Source organism: Artibeus jamaicensis, unplaced genomic scaffold, assembly GCF_021234435.1.
Source record: "Artibeus jamaicensis isolate MK-2021 breed Jamaican fruit bat unplaced genomic scaffold, CSHL_Jam_final contig_452, whole genome shotgun sequence".
Classification (NCBI taxonomy): Eukaryota; Metazoa; Chordata; class Mammalia; order Chiroptera; family Phyllostomidae; genus Artibeus; species Artibeus jamaicensis.
In genome coordinates, this window is record NW_026521837.1 from 2,958,618 (window position 1) to 2,979,877 (window position 21,260).

A 21,260-nucleotide genomic window follows, 5' to 3' on the forward strand; every position below is an offset into this window, starting at 1 on the left:
TTCTTTTTATGACCAAGTAATATTTCATGAATATATGTACCACTACATTTTTATATGTACCACTGCTCATCTATTTATATGTACTTAGGTTACTTCCATATATTGGTATTGTAAGCCATGCTGCAGTGAACACAGAGGTGCATATATTCTTACAAATTAGTGTTTTAGGTTTCTTCAGATATGTACTCAGAATTGTAGGGTCATAAGGCAGTTTAATTTTTAATTTTTTGAAGCAAGTCCATAAAGTTTTATATAGTGGCTGCACCAACCTGCATTCCCATCATCTGTGCTCTAGGGTTCCCTTTTTTCCACATCCTAACCAACACTTGTTGTTTGTTGATTTATTGATGATAGCCATTCTGACAGGTGTGAGGTGATAACTCATTTTGGTTTTACTTTGCACATCCCTGATTAATAATGTTTGGCATCTGTTTATATATCTATTGGCCATTTGTATGTCCTCTTTGGAGGAGTGTGTATTCATGTTCTCTGCCTGTTTTTTCATGGGTTGGTTGTATTTTTGATGTTGCACTCCACAAATTTTTATAAATTTTGGCTATTAACCCCTTATCGGATATATTGTTGGTGAATATCTTCTTCTATTCAGTATGTTAAAAGAAATGAAATATACAATTACTGAACTGAAGAATACACTTTCCGAATGGGGATCAGATTACAAGAAGCAGAAGATTAAATTGGTAATTTGGAAGACCAGGTGGCAAAAAGCTCATAATCGGAGCAGCAAAAAGAAAAATGAAAAAAATGAGCATACTTTAAGGGATCTCTGGGACAATACCAAGTACAGCAACATGAGCATTATAGACATATCAGTAAGAGAAGAGAGGCAGCAAGGGACTAAAACCTTACTTGAAGAAATAATGACTGAAAACTTTTCTAACCTGGTAAAGGAAAAAGACATACAAATTCACAAAGCACAGAGAATAGGGTCCCATAGATTCTTCTTTCCTGAACCACAGTTTCTAAAACTCCCTATTCAGAAGCAGAAATCAAGAAAAAAGTCCCATTTGATATAGGAAAAAGAAAAATAAAATACCTAAGAAGAAACTTGACCAAGGATGTGAAAGACCAGTATGCAGAAAACTACACAACACTGAAGAAAGAAATCAAGGAAGACACAAACAAATGGAAACATATACCATGTTCACGTATTAGAAGAATTAACATCATCAAAATGTCCATACTACCCAAAGCAATTTACAGATTCAATGCAATACCTATTAAAGTACCAATGACATACTTCACAGACATAGAACAAACACTTCAAAAATTTATATGGAACCATAAATGACCCTGAATAGCAGCTGCAATTTTGAGAAAGAAGAACAAAGTTGGAGGGACCACAATATCTGATACCAAACTGTATTACAAGGCCTCTGTAATCAAAACAGCCTGGTCATGGCATAATAATAGGCACATAGACCAATGGAACTGAACAGAGAGTCCAGAAATAAACCCAAATCTCTACAGCCAATTAATATTCGACAAAGGGGGCAGTTACATAAAATGGAGTAAAGATAGCCTCTTCAACAAATGGTGTTGGGAGAACTGGACAGCTACATGCAAAAAAAATGAAATTCGAGCACACAAACTTACACCGTACACCAAAATAAATTCAAGGTGGATAAAAGACTTAAATATAAGCTATGACACCATTAAAGTCCTAGAGGAGAACATTGGCAAGAAAATCTCCGATATTTTGCACTGCAACTTTTTTACTGATATGTCCCCTAGAGCAAGGAACATAAAAGAAAGAATAAACAAATGGGATCTCATCAAAATTAAAAGCTTTTGCATGGCTAAAGAAAACAATATTAAAATTAAAAGAGAACCAACTGTGTGGGAAAACATATTTGCCAGTGATACCTCAGACAAAGGTTTAATCTCCAAAATATACAAAGAACTTACACGACTCCACTCCAAGAAGACAAGCAATCCAGTTAAAAAGTGGGCAAAGGAGTTGAACAGACATTTCTCCAAGGAGGACATACAGAAGATCCAGAGACACATGAAAAGATGCTCAATATTACTAGCTATCAGAGAGATGCAAATTAAAACCATAATGAGATACCACTTTACACTGGTTAGAATGGCCATCATAAACAAAGCAACAAACAACAAGTGTTGGAGAGGTTGTGGAGAAGAGGGGACCCTAATCCATTGTTGGTGGAATTGCAGACTGGTACAACCACTGTGGAAAACAGTATGGAATTTTCTCACAAAACTAAAAATGGACCTGCCTTTTGATCCAGCAATTTCACTGTTGGGATTATATCCTGAGAACCCTAAAACACCAATCCAAAAGAACCTATGCACCCCAATGTTCATAGCAACACAATTTACAATAGCCAAGAGTTGGAAGCAACCTAGGTGCCCATCAGTAAATGAATGGATCAAAAAATTATGGTATATACAGTGGGGACTCAAGGTGGCTGGTTGATGGCGGTTACACATTCGATTGCAGATAAAATAGGCAAAGGAGTGAGAAGTGAGACAGACTGTGGAGGCTAGGGCCCCAGTGTTGGGAGTTAAAACCTGAAAGCACCATTTGGAGAAACTTTTAGGGTCAAGGTGCTTGGAGAAGCTCCCAGGCTCGTGGAGGGTTTGTTGGAGAGATCCACAGGGTCCTGGAGGGTGCACAGGCCCACACACCTGGGAGCCGGCACCAGAGGGCTCAGTTTGCTTGTGGTAAGTAGCAGAGGGGAAAGAAATCCCAGGGATGTTGTTCTTAGTAACTGTGAGTTTGCTGTCCTTTCACTGTTCATCTTTTTTTCCTTCTTTTTCTTAGGTAAGTCCCTTTAACATTTCATATAATAAGGGCTTGGTGATGATGAACTCCTTGAATTTGATCTTATTTGAGAAGCACTTTATCTGTCCTTCCATTCTAAATGAAAGCTTTGCTGGATAGAGCAATCTTGGATGTAGAGGACAGCTAGGTCAGGAGCAAAACCATAGAAATGAAGATCACATGGAGGGTTAGCAACAGGGGAGTGGGAGAAGGAGAAGGGGGGAGAAGGTACAGAAAAATAAGTAGCATAGATGGTAGGTAGAAAATAGAGGGAGGGCAAGAATAGTATGGGAAATATAGAATCTAAAGAACTTGAGACACGTGGTCATAAACTAAAGGGGGGAATGGTGGGGGAGAGGTGTGCAGGGTGGAGGGAAATGAAGGGGGGAAATAGAACTGTAATGACATTATCAATAAAATATATTTTAAAAAATAAATAAATTGTAAAAAAAAAAGAAATCCCGGAGAGAGTGAAACAAATGCCGTTGCCCCTCTCTGACCCTGCCCCCACAAACAGCATCACAACCCAACAACTGGGTTGCCCTACCCTCTTGAACACCTAAGGATCCGCCCCTCATACGTAACAGGTGTGACCAGACCAAAACATTATGGCTCAAGTAAAAAAAGAGCTCAAAGCCTCAGAGCCAATACTTTTAAGTGACCAAGAGATAGCCAACCTATCAGATGCACAGTTCAAAACACTGGTAATTAGGATGCTCATGGAACTGGTTGATTTTAGTCACAAATTAGAGGCACAAATGAAGGCTAAACTAATTGAAATAAATGGAAATACACAGGAAACTAATAGTGATAGAAAGGAAACTGGGACTCAAATCAAGTGAGTAAAGCAGAAGGAAGAAAAAAATGACCAAACAGAAAAGAATGAAGAAACAAGAATTCAAAAAAATGAGGAGAGGCTTAGGAATCTCCAGGACATCTTTAAACATTTCAACATCCGAATTATAGGGATACCAGAAGGGAAAGAGGAACAGCCACAAGTGGAAAACTTATTTGAACAAATAATAAAGGAGAACTTCCCCAATCTGGCAAAGGAAATAGACTTCCAGGAAATCCAGGAAGCTCAGAGAGTCCCAAACAAGTTGGACCCAAGAAGGAACACACCAAGGCACATCATAATTATATTAGCCAAGATTAAAATGAAGGAGAGAATCCTAGAAGCAGCAAGAGCTAAGGGGACAGTCACCTACAAAGGAGTCCCCATCAGACTGTCAGCAGATTTCTCAAAAGAGACCTTACAGGTAAGAAGGGGCTGGAAAGAAGTATTCCAAGTCATGAAATCCAAAGACCTACATCTAAGATTGTTCTATCCAGCAAAGCTTTCATTTAGAATGAAACGACGGATAAAGTACTTCTCAGATAAGGTCAAATTCAAGAAGTTCATCATCACTAAGCCCTTATTATATGAAATATTAATAGAATTTATCTAAGAAAAAGAAGATAAAAAAGATGAACAGTGAAAGGACAGCAAACTCACAATTATCAACAACCACACCTAAAACAAAAGCAAACTAATAGAACAGCTAGATCAGGAGCGGAACCATAGAAACGAAGATCCCATGGAGGGTTAGCATCAGGGGAGTGGGAAGAGAAGAAGGGGGGAGAAGGTACAGAGAATAAGTAGCATGGATGGTAGGTAGAAAATAGATGGGGTGATAAGAATAGTAGGGGAAATATAGAATCTAAAGAACTTGAGACATGTGGACATAAACTAAAGGGGGGATGGGACATCTGTAATTGTATAATCAATAAAATATATTTTAAAAAATCATGGTACATATACATAACGGAATTCTATGCAGCACAAAGAAAGAAGGAGCTCCTACCCTTTGCAACAGCATGGATGGAACTGGAAAGCATAATGCTGAGTGAAATAAGCCAGGTGTTCAAAGACAAATAATGTATGATCTAACTTTTAACAGGAAGCTAAACAACAAAACAAACAAGCAAGCAAAATAAAAACAAAGACAAATAGAAAACAGGGGGACAGTGGCCAGAAGGGAGAGGGGAGGGAATTTCAGGGGAAACAGCGGAAGGGTTTATGCTAGGAACTAGCATAAAGGACACATGGACAACAACTAAGGGGGGTGGAAATGGAAGGGAGGTGGGGCGCACGGGTGGGGTGGGCTGGGATGGGAGTAAAAGACAGAAAACTGTACTTGAAAAATAATTAAATTTAAAAAATGAAAAAAACTCTCTATGCAGTAAACTTAGGCTACTGTATGATTAACTTTGTTCATGTCTCTTAGAAATCACTGTTTTTCACTCCCTGATGCTCAGTGTCTTTAGAAGTGTCATTTCATATATTTTTCCCATTATTTTTTTCATATTAAAGATAAATCTATCCTGTTACTCTTTCTTTCCTGGAAGAGGAAGTGGTTTCTAATGCTGTTAAAATACTAGAATCATATAATTTGGGTGAATACATCTTAAAGAGGCCAAACAATAAAAAGAACTCAAGATTTGAAGGGAAAGATACAGGATTTGAGGGATGTGGTTTTGTTATCTCTGAAATCTTTAATAAATATGATCATGGGACAATGAGAGCATAGAAAAGAGATATTTCATTAAACCTAATTGGAAACTTACTTTTGAAGGTGCTTTGTATAAAACATAAATCTATTTATACTATTACTCTGTTTAAGCTTTTCAAATGACTCCCCATTGTAAAAAATACACATGGAAAGGTGGAGAAAGGTTAAAGCTCTCTAATTTGCAATGTATTACTGTAAATAGACTGTGTGAATGTGTTGTTATAGTTGTGGGAAAGGATTTGAAGAGGGTGACAAAAAATGAGGAAGATTATGTGTGAAAGATGCATCTAAGAATTGTCTAAAAATCCCAAATCACAAATACGCATAGGGTTGACTGTGAATAATGTGAAAGTTAGAGTTGCTAAGAATTTGTGTACAGCTTTTGATTCTACAGTTATTACTTCACATCCATTAATTCGACCAACCATGGGGAAAATCCACGGTTGGAACACTGCGGTTGGAATTGTGAAGATATTGTTTTCTATCTGTGGTTGGTTGAATCTGCAGTTGCAAAACCATGGCTAGGTAGAGCTGACTGTATTCATTCATTCATTCATTCATTCATTCATATTTATTTTATAATCCCCACCTGTGGATATGTTTATTGATTTTAGAGAGGCAGAGATAAATACACACACATATGTAGAGAGAGAGAGAGAGAGAGAGCGTGTAACATCAATATGAGAAGCATCCATCAGTTGCTTCCTGCATGTGCCCTGACTGGAGATCAAACCTGCAACCTGGTGATATGCCCTGACTGGGCATTGGACCCATGACCTTTTGGTGTATGGCAGGATGCTCCAATTAACAGAGCCACCGGCTAGGGCAGGGCTGGCTTTCATCTATTTAATGGAAATAAATTTACACATAAATTCACCTGGGCAGTTGAAACCCATGTTGTTCAAGGGTCAACTGTATTTCCAAAGTAAGTAATTGGAATAATTAATTTAAAACAGCTTTTATTCAGATTCAGTAGTCAGAATATCTGCAACAGATTCAAAGAAATTAAATTTGTATTTTATAAAAATTACAAATTGCTGTCTCTGGTCCTTCATAGTAACACTCTCCAGTAGCCCTGGGTGAGACCATTAAATACATAATTGTCTGCATTTGATTATTTATTGAACAGACATATGGTCAAGATGAAGTTCCAGAGAGTATCTGGGTTAACTTTTGAACAATTCTTCCTTGACCACATTGAATTCCTACTAAGTATTTAACACTTTATTAGACTGATTACAGGCTTATTTCTAAATTTAAAAAAATTAATGCACAGACTACTAATGATGATAGACCATTTGCTTACTGCAGAATATTATACCAGGTGCTGTGGGGCATTACAAAGAAAAGAGAAACCATGGTTTTGTTACATTTATAGAGGCATGACAGTCATTTGAAAATATAAATCAGCAAAATGAACACTCATAAATAACATGGATAGAAATATTTTGCCTGGTTCTATTATAATACAAAACACACCTTTCCTTCTCACATAAGGACTGTTCAGGAACAGTTTTGTTTCTAAACATAATAGATACAAAAAAACAGAGATCTTTAGATAATGAATTTTTAGCTCCATAGACTATCAATCTATAAATGGGCATACTTTAAATTTGTAGAGAGCATTTAGCTTAAAAGCCAATTTTTTCACTATATGCTTAACATTTCCATGAGAAAACTTTTTCCATTTATAGTATATTCAACCCAGACCAATGAATGAGAACTTCTACAATACTTTGGACAATTAATATGAAAACATATTGGGGAAAACTTAAAACAATTTTGGATATTATGGTTAAGTACTTTTTTGCATGGTGAAAAATAAATATGCTTATATTAAGTAAAAATATACAAATTTGACATGGCAAAACATGATTAGAATACACATTATAAAATATAATGAGGTGACCGTGGAATCTTGTTGTCTAAAAGAAAATGTGTTTTTCAAAGAATGACTTTTAGGCAAAGGGGACTCACCTAATAGTCATTGGTAATTGCAAGTAATGCACAACAACATACACTTTTTTGAGATTGAAATTTGTTAGTGCATGGTTTCTTAGACATGTGGAAATGCTTCAGATTTCACTCTAATAACTTGACTCGTCATATAATAGACATGATGTCTACACCTCTGGGATGCTGAAATGCTTGTATTGATTTGGTCACTTATGAGGGTGGATGCTCTGAGTCTAAAATGCCCAAGTTAGTGAATGTAATAATCAGTAAGTACAAAGCTGGACCTTTGTTTTAACATGGGAACTTCTCATGTTATAGGAAGTATTATTCTTTTAAATTAAGCAATGCCAACTAATGTATTTTTGGAATCATTTTTGGGAATATTCTTGTGCTTTTTACCACCTGTCCAACTCTTTTGTCTTATGGCTTACATTTTAGTAGGCTTTTCATTTCTTAGCAGTAATCGGGCAGCTGCTAGGTTCTTGTTAATGAGTTCATTTGGATGCACACTCTTCCTTTAGTTAATACACTCCAAGCTTTCTCTTCATGAAGTAAATCTTACAATTTTTCTTGCCTGTATTGATTGTTGGTGGTTGCTGATACAAGTTCTCGAAATATTCTACCTGACAATCTTGGATTAATAAAGGTTGAATTGCATGTGGTGACATTTTCAGTTAGCATTAAGGGAGCTCATATTTATAATTTTAAGATGGCAAGGGAATAGCCTGTCAGATTCCAAAGAAATTGTACTTCATTTTAAGGCTTCGTTACTAATATCAACAAGGCAGATTTTCAAATAGTTCATTAGCATTTCTTTTTTTTAAATTGATTATGCTGTTACAGTTGTTCTATTCCCCCCTTCATTCCCCTCCACCCTACCCCCCCATCCCCACCATTACCCCCCTTTAGTTTATGACCATGTGTCTCAAGTCCTTTAGATTCTATATTTCCCATACTATTCTTGCCCCCCCAATCCATTTTCTATCTACTGTCTATGCTACTTATTTTCTGTACCTTCTCCCCCCTTCTCCTCCTCCCACTCCCCTGTTGCTAACCCTCCTTGAGATCTTCATTTCTATGTTTCCACTCCTGATCTAGCTGTCCTTTTAGTTTGCTTTCGTTTTAGGTGTGGTTGTTAATAACTGTGAGTTTGTTGTCCTTTCACTGTTCATGTTTCTTTAACTTCTTTTTCTTAGATATGTCCCTTTAACATTTCATATAATAAGGGCTTGGTGATGATGAACTCCTTGAATTTGATCTTATCTGAGAAGCACCTTATCTGTCCTTCCATTCTAAATGAAAGCTTTGCTGGATAGAGCAATCTTGGTTGTAGGTCTTTGGATTTCATGACTTGGAATACCTCTTTCCAGCCCCTTCTTGCCTGTAAGGTCTCTTTTGAGAAATCTGCTGACAGTCTGATGGGGACTCCTTTGTAGGTGACTGTCCCCTTAGCTCTTGCTGCTTCTAGGATTCTCTCCTTCATTTTAATTTTGGCTAATGTAATTATGATGTGCCTTGGTGTGTTCCTTCTTGGGTCCAACTTCTTTGGGACTCTCTGAGCTTCCTGGATTTCCTGGAAGTCTATTTCCTTTGCCAGATTGGGGAAATTTTCCTTTATTATTTGTGCAAATAAGTTTTCCACTGGTGGCTGTGCCTTTCCCCTTTCTGGTACCCCTATAATTCGGATATTGGAGCATTTAAAGATGTCCTGGAGGTTCCTAATATTCTCCTCATTTCTTTGAATTCTTGCTTCCTGACTCTTTTCTGTTTGGCCATTATTTGCTTTCTTCTGGTCCACTCCATTGATCTGAGTCCCAGTTTCCTTTACATCGCTATTGGTTTCCTGTGCAATTCCATTCATTTCAATTAGTTTCGCCTTCATATGTTTCTCTAATTTGTGGCTGTAATCAACCAGTTCTATGAGGATCCTGATGACCAGTGTTTTAAACTGTGCGTCTGAGAGTTTTGCTATTTCTTCATCGCTTAGGTCTATGGGCTCAGGGACTGTGAGAATTTGCGACATTTTTGGTCTGTTCTGGCCCTTTAAGTGTGAGAAGGGGTGCCTTGGACTCCCAGGTCGCTGGGTTGTGATGCTGTATGTGGGGGCGTGGTCAGAGCGGGGAAATGGTGGCGCCCTCTACTGCCGTTTAAGGCTGATGAATATCCATACCTTTTTGTGTGTGTTGAATATTTATAGCATTTTTGATGATTGGTTATGTCTCAGTAGAGGTGGTTGAAGAAAACATTGAAAAAGGAGTTTTTCTGGTTGCCAGTTTGTCACTTTGGGTATTTTTTACCAAGATACTAAAATATGTGGATGATCAGGTTCCACTTCTCAGCCTAACTCTAAAATTATTATTGTCTTGTCTCAGTGTGCTCAAATGATTGATTGTAAATGATTTCCTGGGTCTTACAAGTTTTATGGTATTGAAGCGATAGTTTCTTAACTAAAAGCAGTTTCACACATATAAAATTACATTATATAGCCAAAATGAAACTATTATTCCTTAGGGAAAAATATATATTTATGAGTTTTATATTCTGAAACTATATGTTTCCAATAACAGAATATATAAGATTCAAGTTCCTGAATGCAAAAATTATATAAATATACATGTGTGATCTAGAAATGACCCATTAAACCAAATTCATTTGGTATGATTGAACCATTAACAAAAAAAGAAGTTTCAATTTTTTCATTTTTAAAAACTTTGACTGAATTGGGACTGTTGCATATAACTCTTAAGTGTAAGGTGACCACATTTGTTGAATACCATATTCCAAGCATTTACATATGTTATCTAATTTAAACCTTACAACAAGTCTGCGATGTATGAATTACTGTCCCCATTTTATGCATGAGAAAATTGAGCATCATGGAGGTTGCGTGTCTTGTTCAAAACTGCAGTTAGTCAGTGATGAGGTCTGATTTTGAAACCAGGTATGTCTGACAATAATTACTAACAGATTTGGTACAAGAATTTCTCTTGGAACTATAGCCATTGACCAATTTAATTTTATACTGAGGTTTCTTTTGATGATCTTGTAAATAAAGTAACACATTATTATTTAAAATATATTACTGTTAAAAAGTATATACAGATACTGTAGAGGGGATTATACCATTATTATGTTAAAGTTTCTGATTAGATTTTCTTGAACATAAGCAGATTTTCTTCAGTGGAATTTATCAGAAGATTATATACAAACAACATCTATACCATTTTTCAGTTGATATATACATGAACTATTAAAAGTAAAAGGTATTTAACCTGGTAATAGATGCCTGCTAACATTTTGGAAGCTTTTCTAAAAGAATGCAAAGTGACTAAATGACAGAGAAAAATCTTTAGATGACATGGCTGAGGATGAGTAACTGCACATGTTGTTTCTCTACGGAAAGAAGTTAATGCTATGATGAATATTCTTAAAAGGTGTCAAGTGAATGTAAATTAGCTACAACTACATAAAGCAATAAAGATAGCCCTCAAGTTATAGATGAAAAAAACTATATTGGGTAAACCCATGTTTCCATAGCTATTGTAGCCAGGCCGGTGGGTCACACTAAGCACTAATAATTTATATCTCACCTCCATTTGTAATTACAAGGTTACCAGCCAGTATCCCTCAATTATCTCTGCAAGTGGTACACCGATTAATATGTCAAACAGAGTTCATAGAAGCAGTAGAAAATTTTTTAAGTAATAAAAATTTAAATGAAAAAAAGAACTATTTTTATCTGAAGAAGAGATCTACAGTACCAGATCAATTTTTAGGACAAGTAATCCCATTGGCAGAGCTGGGCTTCATTTAAAAGTTGTTTTTTTCTTTTGTAATTGTAAATTGTGCTCATGGCAACTTCCAAGCATATAAAAGGCAACACCAAAGAGTAAACTTTTTTTCTATTCTCTTGTTTCTATTCCCTGGAGGTAACACCATTACCATTTTTGAGTCTTTTCCTGATTATGTATTTATTTTAACCAAGGGAGTTTCTGGAATGCTCTGTAACATATATTTCCCTGTGGAAAAAAGGAAGTGCACTTTCCTTTTCTATCTTGAGTCTTTGGAGTACATGTGGAATGAAATGTTGAAGTTGCATGGCGATGCTGTCATCACATGCTTCACATGATAAGTGACTTTTTGGCATCTCTGCCCTCGGTGGCCTCAGCTGCCTGAGAACTCCCAAAATAGAAGCAGAATGAGTGACAGACCAGATCCAGTAGCATGTGTTTAATTTCTAGTGAGTTAACAAGAAAAAAGAATAAATCTTTGTACTTAATGAAGGAAGGCCCCACATATAATGCTTTTCACAGCATTATATGACCTTTCTAGCAGCCACGTGTTTCAAAAAGAAAATTTTGTGTTTTCTTACATGTTTGTCATGTATGTTGAATCATTGAGGGCCTTTAGCTCATGGAGAAAAAATTTTTGTATTTAGGTTCTGGGTGGCAGAAGTTGGTCTCTACTGGGCCTTTTTTTTTAAAAAGTTGTTTTAGTGGTGTTATAAATTCTTATTTGCTTGAACACCTTTATTGAGGTATAATTGGCATGCAATAAACTCCACATGTGTAAAGTGCACAATTTGATAAGTTTCCACATATGTATAAATGCGAACCCATCACCACAATCAATCCAGTGGGCATACCTGTCACCCCCAAAAGGTTTCTAACGCCCTTTTATAATCCCTCCCTTCCACCTTCCCCAGCCTGTACTCAATCACTAATCTTTCCAGCACTATAAATTAGCTTCCATTTTCAAGATGTATTCATAAATGGAATCATACAGTCTGTATTCCTTTCATCTGGTTTTGATCACTCAGCGTAATTATTTTGAGATTCATATGTGTTGTTCCATGTATCAGTAGTTCATTTTTTTCTGTGTGGTTTTTCATTGTATAGATGTACTACAATTTATTCATTCCTTGTTTAGGACATTTGGGTCATTTCTAGTTTTTAGCTCCTGCAAATGAAACTTCCACGAACATTCATGTATTTGTAAAGATGTCTACTTTCATTTCTCTTTTGTAAATACCAAGGAGTAGGACAGGTGAATCATATGGTAGGTGTATATTTAATTTTTTAAGAGACTACATGATTGTTTTCAAAGTGCACCATTTTCATTCCCACCAGCAGTGTATGAGAGTTCTAGTTGCACCGCACCTTGCCAACCTTCAGCATGGTCTGTGTTTTAATTTTAACAATTAGGTGTGTAGAATCTCATTGTGTTGTTTTTTCTTTATTGTTTTTCAGAACTGTTAAAATTTATTTTTTATTTAAAATTTTCTATTTTATTTATTTTTATTGTTGTTCAAGTATGGTTGTCTTCATTTCCCCCTCAGCACTGCCCCTTACCCCCATCCCTACCTCCCACCTTCGATCCTACCCCGCTTTGGCTTTGTCCATGTGTCCTTTATACATGTTGCTTGATGATCCTTCCCCTTTTTCTCCCCATTATTTCTTTCCTTCTTCCCTCTGGTTACTATCAGTTTGTTTTTATTTCAATGGCTTTGGTTGTGTTTTGCTTGCTTGTTTGTTTTATTAAGTTCCATTTATAGGTGAGATCATATGGTATTTTTCTTAATTTGCATTTCTCTAATGACATGAGGTCATAAATTCTTTCATGTATTTATTTGCCATTTTTATCTCTTGGTAAAATGTCTGTTCAAACTCTTGCTTTAAGTAATTAATTAACATTGTTTTCTTATTAGTATTAGGCTTTCAGAGGTCTTTATATATTCGAGATATGAATCTTTAATCAGATATATAATTAGCAGATATTTTCTCTGTACAAATATTTTCTCATTATGTGATTATGTTTTCATTATCTTAATGTGTGTCTTTTGAACATCAGACATTCTTAATTTTGATAGTCTAATTTATCACTTTTTAAAAAATGTTATAGATTGTGCTCCTGCTGTCAGATCTCAGAACTGTACCTCATTTAAGGTCATAAATTGATTGTCCCTAATAGTGGAGATTTATAATAATTATTGAGACTTCCAAATAAGTCTTCCAACATTGTTTTTCCTTTTTTAAAGTTGTTTCATGTATTTTAGGTACTTTTCATTTGCACATTAACTTTAGAATCAGTTTATCAAACTATATAAAGCATGCTATAGTTTTGATTGGGGTTACACTGAAACTATAGATCAATTTAAGAAAACTGACATCTTATCAATATTGATTTTTTTCATTCCACAAACATGGTAAATTCTCTCATTTGTTGAGGTCTTTCATTTCTCTCAGCAAGTGTGTTCAAGTTTTTTTATTGTTGTTCAAGTACAATTATCTCCATTTTCTCCCCACCACTCACCCCATCCTGCTGACCACTACCTCCCATCCTCAATCCTGCCTGCCTTTGGCTTTGCCCATGTGTCCTTTGATGACTGTTCTTTGATGACTGTTCTAGTTTTAATCTATAAGACTTACATATCTTTTGACAATTTTTGTCAAAAATTTTGTTGACAAAATTTTTGTTAACAATATTTTTAATGTTATTGTAAATGACATTAAAATTCAATTTGTTCTTTGTTAGTAGTAGAAATGTAATTGATATTTGTATGTTTTTGTATTCTCAACCTTGTCCAGCTAAACTTACATTTCTAGTAGCTTTCTTTAGGTTCCATAGGATTTTCCACATAGTCATTATATGACCTGCCAACAAGAACTGCTTACTTCTTCTTTTTCAGTATGTATGACTTTTATTTATTTTTCTTGCCTTATCACACAGCCTTAAACCTCTAATACAAATGTCAATAAAAGTGGTGAGGGTGATCATGCTTGCCTATTCCTGATTCAAAGAGGAAAACATTCATTTTCTTTCACCTTAATTTTTAAAGATACTCTGATTCTAGTTTGTCAGTACTTTAGAAACATCTTTCCACGTCCTCTAATTTGCATTGTTTCTAACAAGAAACCTATCTGTAGTCATTCTGATCTTTGTTCCTCTGTAAATAATGTATTTTTTCTTTGACTTCTTTTAAGATTTTGCTTTTATCACTATTTTATGCAAGGATTTTGATGTAGTTCATTAGTAGTGTTTTTTGTTTCTTGTGTTTGGGTGAATAAAGGTCCTTGGATCTATGGCTTTATATTTTTCATCAAATTTGTATATTTTTCAGTCATTAGTTCTTCAAATTTTTTTTGATCCTACATTTCTTCTTAAAGGACTGTAATCATAATTATATACATATACTTCGTAAGTTATCTCATAACTGATGCTGTTTATTTTTGTCTTTTTTTCTTCTGATGCATTTTTTGATGGTTTCTATTGCTATTTTCAAGCTCACTAATCTTTTCTTCTGTACTGTCCAATGCCAGTATATTTTTACCTCAGACATAGTTTTCATCACTAGAAGTTTGATTTATATCTTTACTGTATTACTCATGCCACTACATTTTATGGGTGAGAAAACTGCAACATACAAAAGATTAAGAAATTTGCCCAAGATTTCACAGCCATTAAGGGGTGAACACAAAGCCAGGCAGCCTAATCCCAGAGGCTTCACTTTTAATTACTAATTATATTAGTATTTTAAATGTTGTATCATTATCCTATACTAAATGCTTTCCCAAAGCATTTAAAACAATGCTTGGCCCATAAAAGAGCATAAAAATTGTTAATGATTCTTATTGTTGTAAACTGTTGGCAAGCTGCAAACTTTCCTCAAGATTGAAAACTCAACTTAGATAACAGTTCTTAAAAATTACCCTGATTTGTCATCACTGATATAGGATAAATATTCCTTTTAACATTTCCATACATTTTGTTCTTCCTTCTATAACAGTATTACAGAATTTTGTAACCATATGTGTCCTTAAGTATTGATTAGAGGGTAGGTTGGATAGTGGATCAAATGAAGCGTTAGGGCACAGATAGCCTGTTGGCTGGTCAGTGGGTAAAGTGCTGCTAATGACTGTCAGGGAAGAAGCCTGCCAGATATTAACAGGCAGGACAGAGAATCATGACTTCTTAGCATAGGCTATATAACATGGATAGAGACCAGGCAGTTTTAAAGCACTCCCTTGGTTTTATAAGGTTTCTAGGGTTGTGGCACATGGTGGTGCATCCCTACTGGGTGCCATGTATATAAGTGTATGTGTGTGTGTGTGTGTGTGTGTGTATATATATATATATATATATATATATATATGAATGCCTTGAGGCATATTTCACTTCTCCAGATATTCCTCCCAAATTATACATATGTATATGTATATGTATATGTATATATATATATATATATATATATATATATATATATAAGTAGTACCCCTCCAAGATTATAAAGTTCACAATCATCTCAATGGCATGCCACTGCCTTTTGAGGCTACCAGGTAGATTACAGACTGAAATGATTTAAATTGGCATTCAGCTGGAGGCCAGGTGGCTTCTGAGTACAAGGTCCTCTCCTTACAGCAGAATCCCTTGAGGTGTGGTCACACTATCCTCACCTCTAGCTTTGTCTCATCTCTTATAATCACTCCCACCCTTCCTGTTCATTTAATTTCTCTTACTTCCACTTGGGGGAATTTTTATTCTGCCTTGGAAACAGCAAACAGAAATTTTATCTTTAACTTGCTGGGTTTCTTCATTGCCTTGAGACTCCTGAGAGGCTAGGCTTTTGAACTTTAAAATATTTATACTTTCTTACAGCAGTCAGTCTTCCTTGAAGCTTATATGCCAGAAAATCAGATTACTGCCCAAATGGAAGGGAGATTCAGAGATACTGGAAAAAGAGAAAGCATCAATTGTTTTAAACAGTAAATATAGCTGTCCTCCCAACTAGACCAGAAACTCCCCAAGGAATTTACCCTAAAAGGTAAGGAGCATGTTTTTATAAACAAAGGGAATGGATTTGAGTGCCATACAAGTTTTTCTGAAACTAAATTCAGTTGTTTTCCATTTTTCATTAGTTGCTACTACAGAGGAAAATTAGTATTTCATTCTGCACAATTTTATCCCTAAACCCAGTTAGGTACTTGACTAATAATTAACTTCTGTGCTACAGAAGTGATTTCTTTTATAACACTGATATTAGTTTTTCTAATTTTAGGAACTGTTATATGGCTTCTTTCCCTTTGATTCTAATTATAGCTTGTAACTGTTTATTTTGCATCTGACCATGCAAACTTCTTAAAATCACATCTCTGAATTCTGAGAAGTGGGTAATTTTGTTCTTTACTACAATATTAAATTCCAGGATCATCCCACTTTTCCTGTGATAAAATTATTTATTCCATATTTTCAGAGGTGTCTAGGCAATTATATTTAAAATTCTAATAAAGAAGATTTAGGACTTCCGCCAAGATGGAGGCATAGGTAGATGTGCCCTTCTCACACAACCAAGTTCAGAGACAACTAAATATTAGCAACAGAAAACACAGCCAGAACACAGAAAATTGAACTTTTTGGAAGTCCGTTAACAACAAATTCTTCAGCCTGACCGGTAAGGGGCGAAACCAGTGGCTGGTGAAGCGGGGTTGCACAGGAGGACTCGGTCAGATGGATTCAGGCGCGTGGAATCCAGGCGCAGGGTTGGACCTAGTGAGCGAACAAGCCAGCGACCAGGCGAGCGACCGCGGGGGAGACAGCAGAGGAGTGGTGCTGTGTGTCGACTGTGGTTGCGCATTTGTGCGCAGGTGGACAGGCAAGGGAGTGGGAGTGGGCGTGGGCGGTTGGACCGGGGCCTGGTGGGTCCCGCGGCAGGCGGCAGGGAGAGCGCCGCCATTTCCCTGCTCTGACCCCACCTCCACATACAGCATCATAACCCAGCGACTCTGAGTGCCCCGGTCCAGGGGAACCACCTAAGGCACTGCTTCTCACCCAGCTGTGAGAAACAGCAGAGGGGGTCGCCATTTCCCCGCTCTGACCACGCCCCCACATACAGCATCACAACACAGCAACCTGGGAGTCCAAGGCACCACTTCTCACACTTAAAGGGCCAGAACAGACCAAAAATGTAGCAAGATCTCAAAGCCCCAGAGCCCATAGATCTAAGCGATGAAGAAATAGCAAAACTCTCAGACGCACAGTTTAAAACACTGGTCATCAGGATCCTCACAGAACTGGTTGATTATACCCACAAATTAGACAAATATATGAAGGCGAAACTAATTGAAATGAATGGAATTGCACAGGGCAGCAATAGCAATGAAAAGGAAACTGGGACTCAAATCAATGGAGTGGACCAGAAGAAAGCAAATAATGGCCAAACAGAAAAGAGTCAAGAGGCAAGAATTCAAAGAAATGAGGAGAGTCTTAGGAACCTCCAGGACATCTTTAAATGCTCCAACATCCGAATTATAGGGGTACCAGAAGGGGGAAAGGCACAGCCACCAGTGGAAAACTTATTTGAACAAATAATAAAGGAGAATTTCCCCAATCTGGCAAAGGAAATAGACTTCCAGGAAATCCAGGAAGCTTAGAGAGTACCAAAGAAGTTGGACCCAAGAAGGAACACACCAAGGCACATCATAATTACATTAGCCAAGATTAAAATGAAGGAGAGAATCCTAGAAGCAGCAAGAGCTAAGGGGGCAGTCACCTACAAAGGAGTCCCCATCAGACTGTCAGCAGATTTCTCAGAAGAGACCTTACAGGCAAGAAGGGGCTGGAAAGAGGTATTCCAAGTCATGAAATCCAAAGACCTACAACCAAGATTGCTCTATCCAGCAAAACTTTCATTTAGAATGGAAGGACAGATAAAGTGCTTCTCAGATAAGATCAAATTCAAGGAGTTCATCATCACCAAGCCCTTATTATATGAAATGTTAAAGGGACTTATCTAAGAAAAAGAAGTTAAAAAAAAAACATGAACAGTGAAAGGACAACAAACTCACAGTTATTAACAACCACACCTAAAACAAAAGCAAACTAAAAGGACAGCTAGATCAGGAGTGGAAACATAGAAATGAAGATCTCAAGCAGGGTTAGCAACAGGGGAGTGGGAGGAGGAGAAGGTATAGAAAATAAGTAGCATAGACAGTAGATAGAAAATAGAAGGGGGGGGCAAGAATAGCATGGGAAATATAGAATCTAAAGGACTTGAGACACATGGTCATAAACTAAAGGGGGGGTAATGGTGGGGATGGGGGGTAGGGTGGAGGGGAATGAAAGGGGGAATAGAACAACTGTAACAGCATAATCAATAAAAAAATTTAAAAAAAAGAAGATTTAGTGAGCTGGTATTAATTTTATTTTGTATGCCTAGATTTATAGTCTATATCTAAAATGTAGTTTAATGTAAATAATTTACAAATTATAATATGTAGTAATTATAATTAGTACCCATCACATGGTGAGTACATACACAAAGCAACACTAAAAATAGTATGATTTGAGCTTATTATTTTCAGTAATAAAAACTGTAAATTCACATTTAGGAAACTTCCTTTGTAGTTTCAGTTGTATAAGTCTATTTTGTGGCTTTGAGGCATATTTCACTTCTCCAGATATTCCTTTTCTCCATTTTATGATGGGGATCATTGGATTAGATCAGTTCTAAGCTGGCATCTTTATATGAATATTACATCAGGAAGAATTATCCTTTGAATCAAATAAAACAAACCTTTTAATAATTATGCATTTTATCAGGAAATGAAATATTTGTAACTATATGTATGCTTTCTTTCATTATTATTTGTGAATAATTTCTATTTTGAATTAAATTTTAGGAAATACAATTAAGTGCCATCATGACAGAATGTTGAAACTGAATTGAATTTGTTTTTGAAATTGGTGTATTTTACCTTCTTACTAGTCTTCCAAACCACTTAATTGGAAATGTGGTTTATTGTATAGGGACTCTTGGTATTGTATTCTTCAAAACAAAGTTTTTTTCCCATTGTAAATGTGAAAAAAATCAGTTTTCAATCTAAAAAATATTATTTCCCAGGCCCCTTGTGTTAGAACATATGATTTTCATCCGTCACTTTTTCCTCCAGGCAGTGGCCATAGAAGTGTTTTACCTTTTATTTAGAAAACAGTCTGTCACACACACATTGCCACCTGCTATTTTTTTCCTCCTGTATTCCACACTGAGCAGATAATTTCTTCTATTGCTTGCTCAGTAATACAATCAATTTACTCTTACCTAATAACCAAACCCAAGGATAAAGCCACAAAACATTAACAAATAAGTGGATTCTAAGGGCTGGAAAGACAAAGCAGAATTTGGCCCTCTCTAAGCCTCATTCCTGAGCTACACCAAAGAGTCGGAAAAGCCAAGTGTGGCCTGTGGATTTCAGAACATACATCAGCACACTTTATCATCTCTTGAACTCCTTACAGCTTGACAATTTCTTATTTCATATGATATATTAAAAGTTGTGTTTTGTTTTAAATGCAGGCCCTTCATTTTCACCAGAATACTGTGAAATAAGCACATGGGGATCATCTTACTCTGGAAGTCTCTCTCATTAGATAGCATTTTGGTGATTCTGAAAAATTTTGGGTTTTTGAGGAATTTAGAAAATATTTTGAGACCTCCAAGAAGTATGTTACTACCTAACTAGCCTCTGAAATAGAATATCAAATAAGACTCCCAGTCCTAAAATGAATTTGGAGACCCAAGTTGACCTAGAAAAAATACAACTGCCTTAGAACTCAGAACTTACTTGGAGCCCTATATTCATATAGGGCTACAAAATTCAGTGGGTTCATATGAAAAAATTAAAAAATACACATGTACACAAATACAATAATAATAAACCTGAAAACAAATGTTTCTTCATAGTAACTATTGGTCCAAATAATAAAAGTGTTTTCATGACAATAGTCAGTCTTATACAGATTTAGTAGTATTTAGAGGTACTTGTCATTAACACCAAGTTCAAAGTATTAGATGGCTAAGCACTGTAAGCTGATAATTATTTATTCGTAGTAAATTCACATTGACAAAATGCATTACCATCTCACCCCTCTTGATGCTATTGTGGTGGTCCCCAAACCCCATTTCATTTCTCTGTTAGGCACATAGGGAGACTACATTTCCCAGAATTCCTTGAAATGTAGGAACATGTTTACAATATTAAGTTCTGACCAGTGGAATGTGGGCAAAATTAAAATATGCCACTTATAGTCTTGACACATGAAGTTTTTTTTACACTCTTTCTTTCCTCAATCACATGGCTCTTGAAGGATTCAGTGGAAGACTTCACATCTATAGAGCTTGGTAGGGACACTAGCTTAAAAAAAAAAAGGTCCCATGAGTAACTGAATGGAGTAGAGACCTGGATGTCCCCTGGAATTCTGCTTAGTATTATGAAGTAAATGAAAAATTAATTTTTATGATATTAGTCTAAAGAGATGTATTTGTATTTGTTATTTATAGCTGTTAGCTTACCTTGAACAGTAGTTTGCCATTTTTCGTAAATATTATTCCTACTATCTAGAAATCAAGTGTGGTTTTTGAAATTAAAGCTCAACCAAAAATGGCAAAAATGTTTCATCTCATTAACCAATTAGGATTGAGTATGGAGAGCTGAAAAGTTAACCTTAAGAGAATTTTGAGGCTATGTTTATTTATTTATTTATTTATTTATTTATTTATTTTTTGAGGAGTTGATTTCTTCCCCCCCCCCGCCGGTGTCACAGCTTTCCGCCCAGTTTCAGGTACGCCCCCTGCTAAGGCTGCACACCACCTAACGCACCAAGATCCTCCCCGTGCCACCTCTGCAAGCAAACACCAGGCCTTTTTCAAGGAAAATGCCTGTTTGTTTCCATGTTTATATATTTCTTCACCAATTAACATGTATAGAAATGTGCTACCATCTTTGCTAAGTTTCTATTCTTTTTTTTTTATTAAATTTTATTTAGTTACTTTTCAAGTACATTTTTTTTAATCTATTTCTCCCATCCCACCCCCCGCCCCCGCCCAGTCTCCCCCCTCCCTCCCATTACCCCCCACCCAGTCCTCATCTATGTGTCTTTCATACTTGTTCCTC